Genomic DNA, 11,530 nt, shown 5'->3' with positions numbered 1-11,530 from the left:
TATCGAGAGAGTCCCGTATGCGCGTTCGTAGACCGGACGAACGGCTGTGTCAGTGAAGAGACTGACAATGATGGATGACTGCGTGTGATGCGTGTGAGTCAAGCCCATACGATGCCGTGGCACCGAACCGAGCTCATATGCGGCCTCCTGTCCGAACGAACCGGCCGAACTGTTGCTATCGTTGCATCTGTGCAGAACACCCCAACGAAACGAAACGCAACCCACCCCCGATCAACGATACTCCCCCACGCCAACTATATCGCCCTCCTCGTCGACCCACCGCCACCCTCCCTACGGCTAATTTCTCCACGCTATTAACTTTTTCTACGATGGAAACGCCGCCCTTCCGGCGTGCTGGCCAGCCGACGAAAAAACTGGAAAACCAGCCAGTCGCACTTTCCACGAATCCTTAGATCTTGCTTTTTGCTAAAAGTATCTTGTCTTCTTTTTTTTTTTCTTTCCTTTTTTCATTTATTTTGAAAGATGTTGGAGATGATTTTTAAAATAAGATCTTTTTATGTTCGCCAGAAAAGAAAGTCGTAAGAAAAAAATATCCACATTTTTTTACGAGGTAGTCATATTTTTATCACGACTCGTGTGCGACCACTGTCACGACCGCGTGGGGTCGTCGGGGGTGGACCATGGAAAGTCAAGGGTTACTAGCCCCGAGTCGTACGATGTTTGGCCTTCCCTGTCCAACCATCGCAACCATAAATCTTACGATCGTCAAGGGACGACTCATTCACGCCACTTTGCTTTCCGAACACCGGAAAACTCCTGAATTCCACTGACTTTCCGCTCGATCAGTGGCAACGACCGTCTTCGATCGATTTCCTCAAGATATTCTCAAAGTCTCTCAATGTTTAAAACTTTGAAGAACTATTTTAGAGAAATATACATTCGAAGCGACGAATGATTTCCTACCCGTTGATTTTCAAAGCAAGTTTTTCTAGGTCCGTGGTAAAAACGCGAAATTCGCTGGAATTCACGAAAAGCAAATGTCGATCTCGGTGAAAACGCGCTCGTTCGACGTTTAACGTCGCGTAATTGTGGCTCGCGCAAAAACGTAAATAACGAGAAACTCATTTTAAAGGTGAAATCTCGCGGCGCAGTCGCGCGGTGATGAAACGAACGAGGATTTCATGTAATGTAGAAAGTTCAGCTGTAAAAGACATAATGCGGGCTCCTCGCGAAAAAGCACAACACGTAAAAACCTCGTGACGAATTCTACCGTTCGCGCTGTAATCCTGATATTTTCGATGGAAGAAGAATCGCTACGTTCCTATTTCTCACAGCTACCCTAAAAACTTTCAGAAACCTTTCTACGACGAAATTCGATCGTATTAAAGTTTTGAAAAAAAAAACCAAAAGACAAAAGATTCAAAGGGTTACGGGGTTAAAGATCTATTAAAAACGAACAAAAGATTGTCCTAGAACAAAAGATACCGAAAATTATCATCGTACGCGTCAGTCACTGAAAGGCTGTCCTCCGAGACGAAAGGAATCCCGAATCGAGAGGCAAGGAAACGAAGGGAGAAGAAGAGTAGCGAGGATGGTTCCGGTTTCTTCGATGCCCCGTGAACTGGCAGAGAAATGTCGTTAACGCTTAAATGTTAATAAATGTGGAGGGAGCAGAAGAGAACGGAGCGGATCCCACGTAGCGGACAGGTAGAGGCTCACCTGAGAGACTAAGCGTAGAGAAGGCAAGAAGTTGCTGCCACGCTGGCGGCTGCTTTTGAGCCTCGGTTTGTCATGGTTCGCATGATAGATGAAGGAAGCGGCAGCAGCCTCCACCGCGCTCCACACGCGCTCTCTACACCCTGTACAGGCTGTTTCAAAAAACAGACATAAAAATCCGTATAATATAAAGCTTAGGACCTTCGTTTCTCTACTTTACCACCTCACCCCCCAGGCCATTTTCACTCAACCGATATCCTCACTACCATGATCCCTCTTATTAAGTTCTCCATGATAAAAGAAATTAAAAAAATTACGTAATATTTTGTAATTTCAAGTTTTCATTTTGAGATAAAAATCTTTTCAATTCGTTTTATCATCTGAAATTTTTAGTGTTTATAATGTGTATTTATTTTGAATCAGCCTGTATATACACGATGTTAAGTTTTCACCGCGGGGACACCTTGCGACGAGCCGCTCGCGTTCGTTAATTCCTTCGGTTACGGCAAATAGAATCTTACCCGCCACGTGCGGCCGTGCAAATTATGGCAGGCTACTTTTTTTTCGCTCGCACGAAAACGTGTTACACGATCGAATCATCGTGATTCCTGTGCAACCAGCGAAACCTTCTTACGCCACGACTATGATCTTTTAACCCCTTCGCTGGCATTTAACTGATGCATGCAGCTGTTTAACGCGATGCCCGAATATAAGAATGTGCGCTGTAATTGATTTCCTTCATAATGAACAATCATCATCTTGAAACGAGAAAAGAGTAATAGCGAGTACTGTGATACAAGGTAGAGATTCGAATACGAGTGTCGAGGACTTAACTAAGAACTCAAGGGTTAGCTATTCGATTTGACACGTTCCATAAATCTTTATAGGGTAGGACGAGAGTACTCGAACCGAGCCTGCCTGGCTGGCTGGCTGGCCTAGGGGTTACCCAGAGGGTGATAGATCCGAAAATCGAGCGGTAAGCGTGCAAAACCGTTCGACGTTTCTTCCTCGAGCAAAGACCTGCGTCCACGATTTCCATCCATGTGTAGGTACATATACAAAAGGGGGGATCGTTATAATGATTAGTTGGCTCGTGTCACGAGAGAATTCGAATATTAGCCGCATCTTCTATACTAGACGCTCCCTCTATGCAAGATAATTTATTAATTGTTCGACATGTGTTTTTACCACGAGCTGTATGAAAAAGTAATAATATTGAAGTATAAAGCTTGCATTTACTACTATTTTCAATGTAGCAATTAATGCGTGGGATTCGAAGAGGCTACATAACTGTACGGGTTTTAATAATCAAAGAGATAGACGAGGAGTGTTGGTGGGTTATGTAAAGAGGGCACACTGTATAACGGCCCTATAAAATGACTAATGATGCAAGGTGGGTGTAAAGTGAAGCGGCTATTGATTCGTAGACGCGTAAATGACACGTCTATCGGCTACCGAGGCCACCAGTCATGCTGAGGTTTTAACTCTTAGCACGGTGAACCCCCGAACCTCGGCTCGACGACCTATAGAGACGATGATAAACGGTCCACGCCACCAGGAGGCTGTGGTTTACAATTACTTGGCAATATTTTTTCAACGAACCGCATTAAAAATATCACCAGTTCCTTGATTTTATCGTCGCTAAAAATTTAGTTGACCATACTCCTAATCTTATGGAGCATTGAAAAAAGAAAATCAAAATGCTTTTATAAAATTGAATTAAATGAATGCTGTCAGAATTAAAATTACAATTACATCAGGCTAAACACGGTCCGCTGGCGAAGATTAATCTCAAAAATCTATTTTTGAAGAACCTCAGTATCCTTTGAATTGCCTATAAAAAAATTTACTAGTTACAATGTACTATATTGCCAAAATAGGTTTCACGTGGTCGGTACCAAGGGAGCTAATTATACACTTGTCTCTCTAAACTAGAATTCAACTATGATTTACATCCATGGAGCAACTATTTGTTAAAGTGACAAGAGCAGTCGGAAAAAAAAACCTCTTGACCGTTTCAATAAAACGAGCCGAAACGTGGTACACGAGGAAAGAACGGAAAAGGTGTTTACTTGTGGCCTGACGTGGAATCCAATCAACGTCTCCATTGCGACTTGACCTTACGAAAATTGGGTCGAGGATCCACGGGGATGATTAATGCTCGCGCTGATTAGTCTCGGGGTCTTCGAGACGAAACCGGGTCTTTCGACCATTAGCCGTTCTATGATCTTTGTCCATCGGGTCGGGTAACATTAGATTGTTCATAAGACAGGCATGAAATCATTTTAGCTGGTGCCTCATCCCTCCAACACCTTCGATTCTACGGAACTCTGATTGACATTTATTAATTATTCCTGACCAGACCATTTTTTTCCTCGATTTTTCTTCTTGATACTTGGAACCAGCGTGCAGTCTACTTTTATTTGCACACTTCATAAATTAACAATCTGACGGGAAAATAATAATGCGTGGGGTATAAAAGATTTTTTTTTGTGCTCGCATTTTGTGTATAACGAACACGCGAGTCTTTGAGCACGATCGCTTGTTGCACCGTAGCTTTCGCCGTTTATCAGTTAGGGCGAGCGAGGTTTGTTTATGTATGTTAACATGGCGTCCGCTTGTCTGCCCCCATGAGCTCGGTTGATTTATAGGCGGAGCATCTGACAGTAGATACCACCCCCAAAACTAGGGACAACAACTGTTTCGTTCCCTAGCACAGTGCAGAAGCAACCTTGGTTAAACTCCATCTATGATACTCGTTTCAGACTCGTCTGATAATTTTATCAGTATAGTCTTTGTTCATTTTAACGTCGGTAAAAAGTGATGTAGATTCCTGTTATACCTACAAAAGATCAGACAATTTCTACACTGTTCCCTGAAGACAAGGCAGACTACCTCTTTTCCTATAGTAGATAATTATTCTCTGTCGATAGAAAGGAATTACTCTATTACCTTCATGCGGTAAAAGAATTATCTTCTAATAGTAAGTGATTATGTACCCTTATTTTTAATTTTAATTCCTACCAGCAATAGCGCTGTAATGAATGTCCAGTCACAGTTGATACAGTAGGATACGACACGAAAATGGTAGGGGGGCTCTAGTGTTCCCATAACGCCTCGTTTTTAATCAAATTTTACATCCAATGGTAAGTGATAAGATAAATAGATTTTCTTGTCTTTTGAAATCTTAGCTGCTGAATCATGCATCAATTCTGACTAAATCGTTCTGCTTCCTTAAAATATTTATTCATAAGTTATCATGATACGGGTTAATCCTCCACAAAGGATCAAGAAAAAAAAATGATTGAGTGGTCAAACTAAAATTCCAGTATCTATTGAAGTGCAAATAACGTTTCACCCCGATTTTCTTTGCTTTCCAATTTCAAGGTTCGAATCAATGTAGCATTGTGCCGTTTTCTTCGCGACCGTCGCGTATACGAGACGCACGTTTTCATTAAATAGAATTTCTTAATAGAAACTTTAGCCAGGATTGGCAGCATCTGCAAGAGAGTGACGGCACAGCCGACCTTAGTGGGGTTGAACAGGGGAACCAACGATCCTGTGTGTTGACGCCCGAAATGCTGTCCGATCGATCTTCGTCAGACTTGATTTCGCAGCGGTACAATCATCCAACAAATAGAATTGTACGTTACCCTATAGCCATGCCCACGTTCCCCGAAAAACTTCACAACTGCCGTTCGTTGTCAACAGCCCCTTTTCTCAACTTACACCTAAATCCGCCGACTTCTTCCAGCCACCCTTGCTCGTCTGGCTAACCAACCTCTCTATCCAACTATGTCAACTTTCCTAATTTTCATCTTCAAACTACGAGGCAACCAGTCAGATATTATATATTCCGTAACTGTAATAACCGAATGATATTTCGGCGACCCATAATAAATAAAAGTTATCGTTGCAGGCGCAACGCGTTTGTTACAAGTCTCGTGGTTTATCGCCTACCGATCAGCCGACACGCGTAAGTGGCATGATTGATTCTCATTGTCGGACACCGGTCGTTAACATATTTACCAACGACCGCGTTTGTCTTAATTAAAACATTACCGTTCCTTAACCCTCGTCTGGCAAGGAAACACGACTAGCGTGCCGTTTGCTCCCGATCTTCCGTGTTTTTTTGCCCGCTAACATTTCTCGAATCCTTTCATTAAACATTTCAGTAAAATACAAGCGCCGTTACGTTAAAAATTGTCTGTTTAATCGGAATTAATATATCCAACATTCAATCAACGCCTAAGAAATATCAGACCAGTTTCTTATTTAATCTTCGCAAGAGCCATTTCAAGTTCCAACTTCTTTAGCGTTTATCCGTGGCGTTCTTTCAGAAAGAGGAAAAGCTTCGAGGAAGGATATCGAAGTAAAAGAGAGGAAGAAAAACGAACGGATAGACGGACGTACAGAATGGTAAAGGCAAAAAGGAAGCAGTGGCAGCGCGAAGAATGTCATAGCTAGTTGTTTCTGGCCGAGGAGGGAGGCTGACACCTTCGTGATGGATGATCGCCGACCGTCCGCAAAAGCTGCCGTTGCTGCTGCCGTCCCTGCCGACGGAATGGCTGTTGCTGCTATTGCTTCTGTTGCTCCAAGCACCGAGCACATCGCCACACGAACGCTTTATTTCTCAAATCCTACCCTATTTCGATTCTACTTCTCGTTGTTCCAAAAGTACAAGCGTCCATCTACTTTATATAATTCGAAGCTGAATGTTGATTAACACTTTGACGACAAAATTAATTATATGCCGTGAAAGAAAATTACTTTGCCACGTATTAAACGTGGACAGAAGATCTCAATGTTTCGAACGAGATAAAATATAGTGGTTAAGATCTGAGAAGAAGAGAATTCAATTCGAAGTCTCAGAATTCGATCTCCTGCGGGGAAGGAAATTTTTCCGCGAGCAAGTAGGTGCAAAGTACGGTAAGCCCGGGAGCATTCAGCGGATCCAGGGTGTGTACAGCCGATGCTGCGCCGTTGGGAGCGTGCTAATGGCTACTGACACACAGTTTTGATGGATCGGCTACCACTCTTCTCCTCCTATCCCGGTCCGCGTGGCGGCGAAATATGCGAGTCTAGCGATACGATGCTCGAGAGAGAGGAAATGCACGGACAAACAGGAAGACGGGGAGGAAACGTTATTACAGTTCGCGAGAGAACGCGAACGAATATTCGACGATGTGATCAATAACTGGGCCAACCGGAGAGGAATATCTATCAGTTGATGCTATTCGAATCAAGCAAGTCATACGTCGAAGACTCGAGTGACATTCAAAGTACAAATCGCAAAAAGAAACCTCTGGATATTGCAGCTCTAAAATGCCTCTAAAAGCAGCGGCAACTGATGCATAAAAGCAGCGGGAGGTGGAGAAAAGAGGGTATCGATTGGAGGTAGAAAAAGAGCAGCGAACGAGCAGTGAATCGCGATACGTAGATACGCGAGGAAACGGATAGATGCTAATTGGGCAAAGGGAACAGTAACAGCAGGCTCGGATGATGAAGAAGGACGAAAATAATGCGAACGCTGGCAGACGCGACGGCGACACGGGCATCCGCTCGCGTTGTTCGCGGTGACGCATCTGTCCCCAAGGATACACCCCTGATCCCGAGGCCTACAGAACCAGACGTCCACGTAGCACCGTCCAGAAATTCCCATTGACAACCTGTTCACCTCCGCTCGCTCGACGACGTGTGTTCACCGCCACTGACTCTTCTCGATGTGACCAAAGCGACAAGGATACCCTAACCCGAGGCTTTCCTCGCTATGTTCGCATGCTCGGAACGAGAAACATTTTGTAATGTTGATTTCTAAGTTTTAAACTTGAGGCTGAAGTGTGTTTGTGAACTCTAGCGTGGATCGAATGGTTTTCATGAACTGAACTTTAGCAAAAGATGAAGATAGAGGTCTTTGATTAGTGATGCGTTGAAGTACGAATATTCTATGTAAGTTTAGGTAGCTTATAGTTCTTGAAGAAACAGTATATTCTTTATATGAAAAGTTCAAGTCCACAGATGGAGGAGAGTTTGATTTCTTCTGAAGATTAGGTAAGACCTCCTATGAAGTTCAGGTACTACTATCTAAGTTGGGTTCTTGAACTTTGCAGTTCTTGAAGAAAGAAAATCGAGCGATGTATAATATATCCTCTGCATAGAAAGTTTAAATATGAAGAAGGGTTAATTGTCTTTGAACATAAAATATAAATATCGTGGTGGAAGTCCAGGTTTTTATAGTCCTTGAAAGAAAACTACGTGTACTTTGATGTTCCACATCCTTTTTTTTTTCTTTTACCTAGAATGTTGGCGGTCACAGACGTTCCTTGTTGTATCTTTGGTCCCCGGCCTCAAAGGACTGCGAGTCGGTTGCATGTTTCGAGGGATTAAACGCGTGACTAGGAATACGAATCCTTAGGGACGTGACAAGAGGTCGCACAAAGTGTAGGATCATGTAGGTACCTCCGGTCGGAGGAAGTCTCAAGAGAGTTCCCCTCTACCTGGCCTAACGTGCCCACGGAACTGAAGAATTTCGGACAAGACTACAACATTAAGCATCCATATTTCAAACACAGAAATAACCACAGGCGAACCCAGTGAAATACATTCCTTCTTGAACAATTTTCTAATTAAGCTAAGTGCAGTAAATTGCATTTTTAGAAAAACCACTACAACCCCCATAATTTAAAGAAGGACTAAATTATTTTTCACTTATTTCTGAACGTAAAGTCACTGTATATTATAGCAATGCATAATACGAGACACCCTATACATTAATTAAGGAGATGACAAGAATATTTGTAAAGCATTGACAGACTCAGTAATGATTACTACTACTGTATTAATCTGAAATAATTCATCGAAGTTGGACGTTGATAGCGTTCGAAGAACGTCTGGCAGCTAGAAAGCGGCCATGTACACCGATCACCCGAATGACTCTCAAAAAATGAACCAAGTTTGAGGTCTAAAACCGGATCATTATCTTTGTCAGTGGCATGTGCACCTTCCCCGTGTATCTTCAAGTGGGATTAATTAACATCCTAGATAATCATCTGGAAACGAAACCGAGGTCAGTTCGCCGATCGTCTCGTTGTCGTTGACTTCTCGAAATGTCTCTTTCAATATCGTGTTCTCCTTTCCTTTTATTCCATTTATCTACAGTGTCTTTCAAATATGACGAGTGTACAGTGTCAACGCCTGTAAATACATATATCATTGTTGCAACTTGCAAAAACAAGTTACTGTACGAGATAAAATGATAGGATATCATTTTCATCGGTGTCGAAAACAATGCAGCTTGCATGAATTTATATCAAAAGTCTACCAATTGACGAACAAAGAATTGATAACTGGTTAGAGACCTTGTGTTCGTATCACAGAAATTTCTGTCGTATTTGTTTCAACACTGACCTAACCTTGTAAAGAGTACCAGTCAAAGTGCTCAATTATCAATTATTGGAACGTGACGCGAGAGATGTTATGAAATTATTGACAAACGGTTTAATTACCGATTGTATTCGGAACATCAAGATATTCCATCCTTCAGATCCCACCGCTCATCAAATCCCTATTGTCTAAAAATCTAATTACCCATTACTGGTAAATTGCTTTAGATTTTCTTCCAAATTCTATTGTTCGTAAATCTAATTCAAGGACCTCGATTTTTCTCAGAATCAATGGATCTTATTGGTCGGATGTTGGGATGGCAAACACTGAATATCGTTGGTTCACGCGTGTAGATCGAGTTCAGGTATCCGAACGTTATCTCGGACGCGAGTCTAGTCCGGTATATCGGGTCGACCGGATGCGTGCCGTCCCGTATCGGCGATCCCGTAGCCGGCTACGTGGCTAGTTAGAAGAAAAGGGATCCGTGAAAGGAAGAACGAACGGGCTGAATGACACGGTCACCGAAAATGACAGGTACACGGCTTCGAAGAGGCACGGACGTGGGGCCGATATCGCAACCGCATCTGACACAAACCTTGGTCAGCCGGCCCCGTCCTCTTCGAAGCTCTCTGACTCTGTCTTCGTCTCTTTCTCTCGGTTCTCGTGTCTGCCTGCCAATATGCCTACCTGTCAACACACGCTGCATTCAATTAACTCGGCGACCAACGCCACGCCTGTGTAATGACGCGGAAATCTAACTTTACCCACCCCCGTCCGCGTCCCCCATCAATGATCATCCGAGGATCCACCTCGTCCAAACGACCACTCGTCCTTTCTTGGGAAAGAATCGTGTCCGACTCTGTTATCTTTCCTGGCAGTCCATGAGAATCATTTTTAGAAGTCTGAGTTTGCGATTCTCTTTTCAAAGATAGTGAGACAGATGCAGACGCGTACGCGAAAGGGTCAACAAAGTTCGCCCTTTGATAATTATGAATTCCATTAAGTCTCGATCCTATAATTTCAAATACTTTGAAATCTAATTTCTCCAAAATTCATCTGCAACGAGTCCATGATGCATCGAGGAACTCTGAGCCCGTTATCTATGCGACAATCATAAGGAACACGAAACTGACAGATTAGCGAAGAATACAAGACAAAGATAAGGTTATCTGTTATCTACAAACATTGCGAGGATCTCAGCATCTATTATCGATCGAAAGAATTAAGAAAGCTTAACTTGGTGAGATTAAATTAAAATCGGTCTTTATCGGACACATTGCGCACTTGCCCTTATCTCGTTTCTGACCGATACTACCAACACCTTTCTAGAAGAAACCGCGAACCTTTCGAAAGATCATCGACGAAACACCGATATTTTGGACGGAAAGATTATTTAAAGAGCTTAATATATTTTTACCCTTGCTTAAGAATTTTTGTAACATGTAAAACAATAAAGGAAGAATTAAGAAAAAACTTAAAATGTAATATTTATTAGATCTCGAGCAACAGAACCAACTGAGAATGTATACTCGAAGCTTGTTTACGGGCGAACGAAAATTACACGACGGTACCAGCCACCCCTTGGTTCGACGCGTCCATTCATTAACACTTCATATCCCGTTGCGACGTGCTGGTAACGAGCCTGTCATAATTATATACCGCGCTAACTTTATTACTGTGGATACACGCTCTCCTTGGCCAGGATATGATACTCGTGCGTCATAGGGCAAATCGAGCGCGCACCCCTCGTACCACGGGAAACAGCCCTCCGTCATTGAATTTTAAAATATCAGTACTTCATGCACGAACTAAATTCCGTTCTACTACCGTATTTATTCTAACCGTGACGAGGAAATTAATTTTATGTGAAATTAATTACTTTAAAAGCGAAAAAGAGAAACACCAACTTAAATAATTACTGAAAGATATTAACCATTCAAAAGATAAAAATAAAACACAGAAGGGATTTCAAGCTAAATTACCTCGTCATTTTCATGTTTCTCTAAAAGTAAGAAAAAAGAGAACCGTGGCTCAAGGTGTTAAAACCTGATAACGCGTGAGTGCACGCGGTTTCTTCGACGGCACGCGAAAGTAATTCGAGTTTCTTTTCAAGCTTCGCTCGAAAAACTTACTCGCAGAGGTTATTATCTTCGATCTGGAAAAAGGCAATTTGCTATCGAAATGCTGTACACGAACGAAGAAACTGTAATCGGATTGGAATCGTGCTAGTCGAACATTGGCTACCGTTTGCACGCACCCTTTCCACCGCCGATGGCTAATTACATTTATTCAATATTTACAACGATACGATCGACGCGTAGAACGAGGCAACCGTGAGTCAGGTTGAATGAAATGGCATATCAAGCATTGCCAAGTCACTGTACGATCGAAATGTTTCGTCGTTTGATTTCGTGTCTCCTTTCTACACTTTGCGACACAATTTCACTACCACCTTTTTCCTGAATCGCTA

General features: G+C 42.6%; 1 long non-coding RNA gene across 1 annotated transcript in view; it reads right to left on the bottom strand.

Moving 5' to 3' along the window:
• LOC117605658 (uncharacterized) overlaps positions 1-11,530 on the bottom strand; it is a 73,107-nt gene that overhangs the window by 47,093 nt on the left and 14,484 nt on the right. The window lies entirely within an intron of this gene.

Source organism: Osmia lignaria, chromosome 14 (genome assembly GCF_051020975.1).
Source record: "Osmia lignaria lignaria isolate PbOS001 chromosome 14, iyOsmLign1, whole genome shotgun sequence".
NCBI lineage: Eukaryota > Metazoa > Arthropoda > Insecta > Hymenoptera > Megachilidae > Osmia > Osmia lignaria.
Note: the sequence above shows the minus strand (reverse complement) of the source record. Positions and strands in the feature narration are given on the sequence as shown.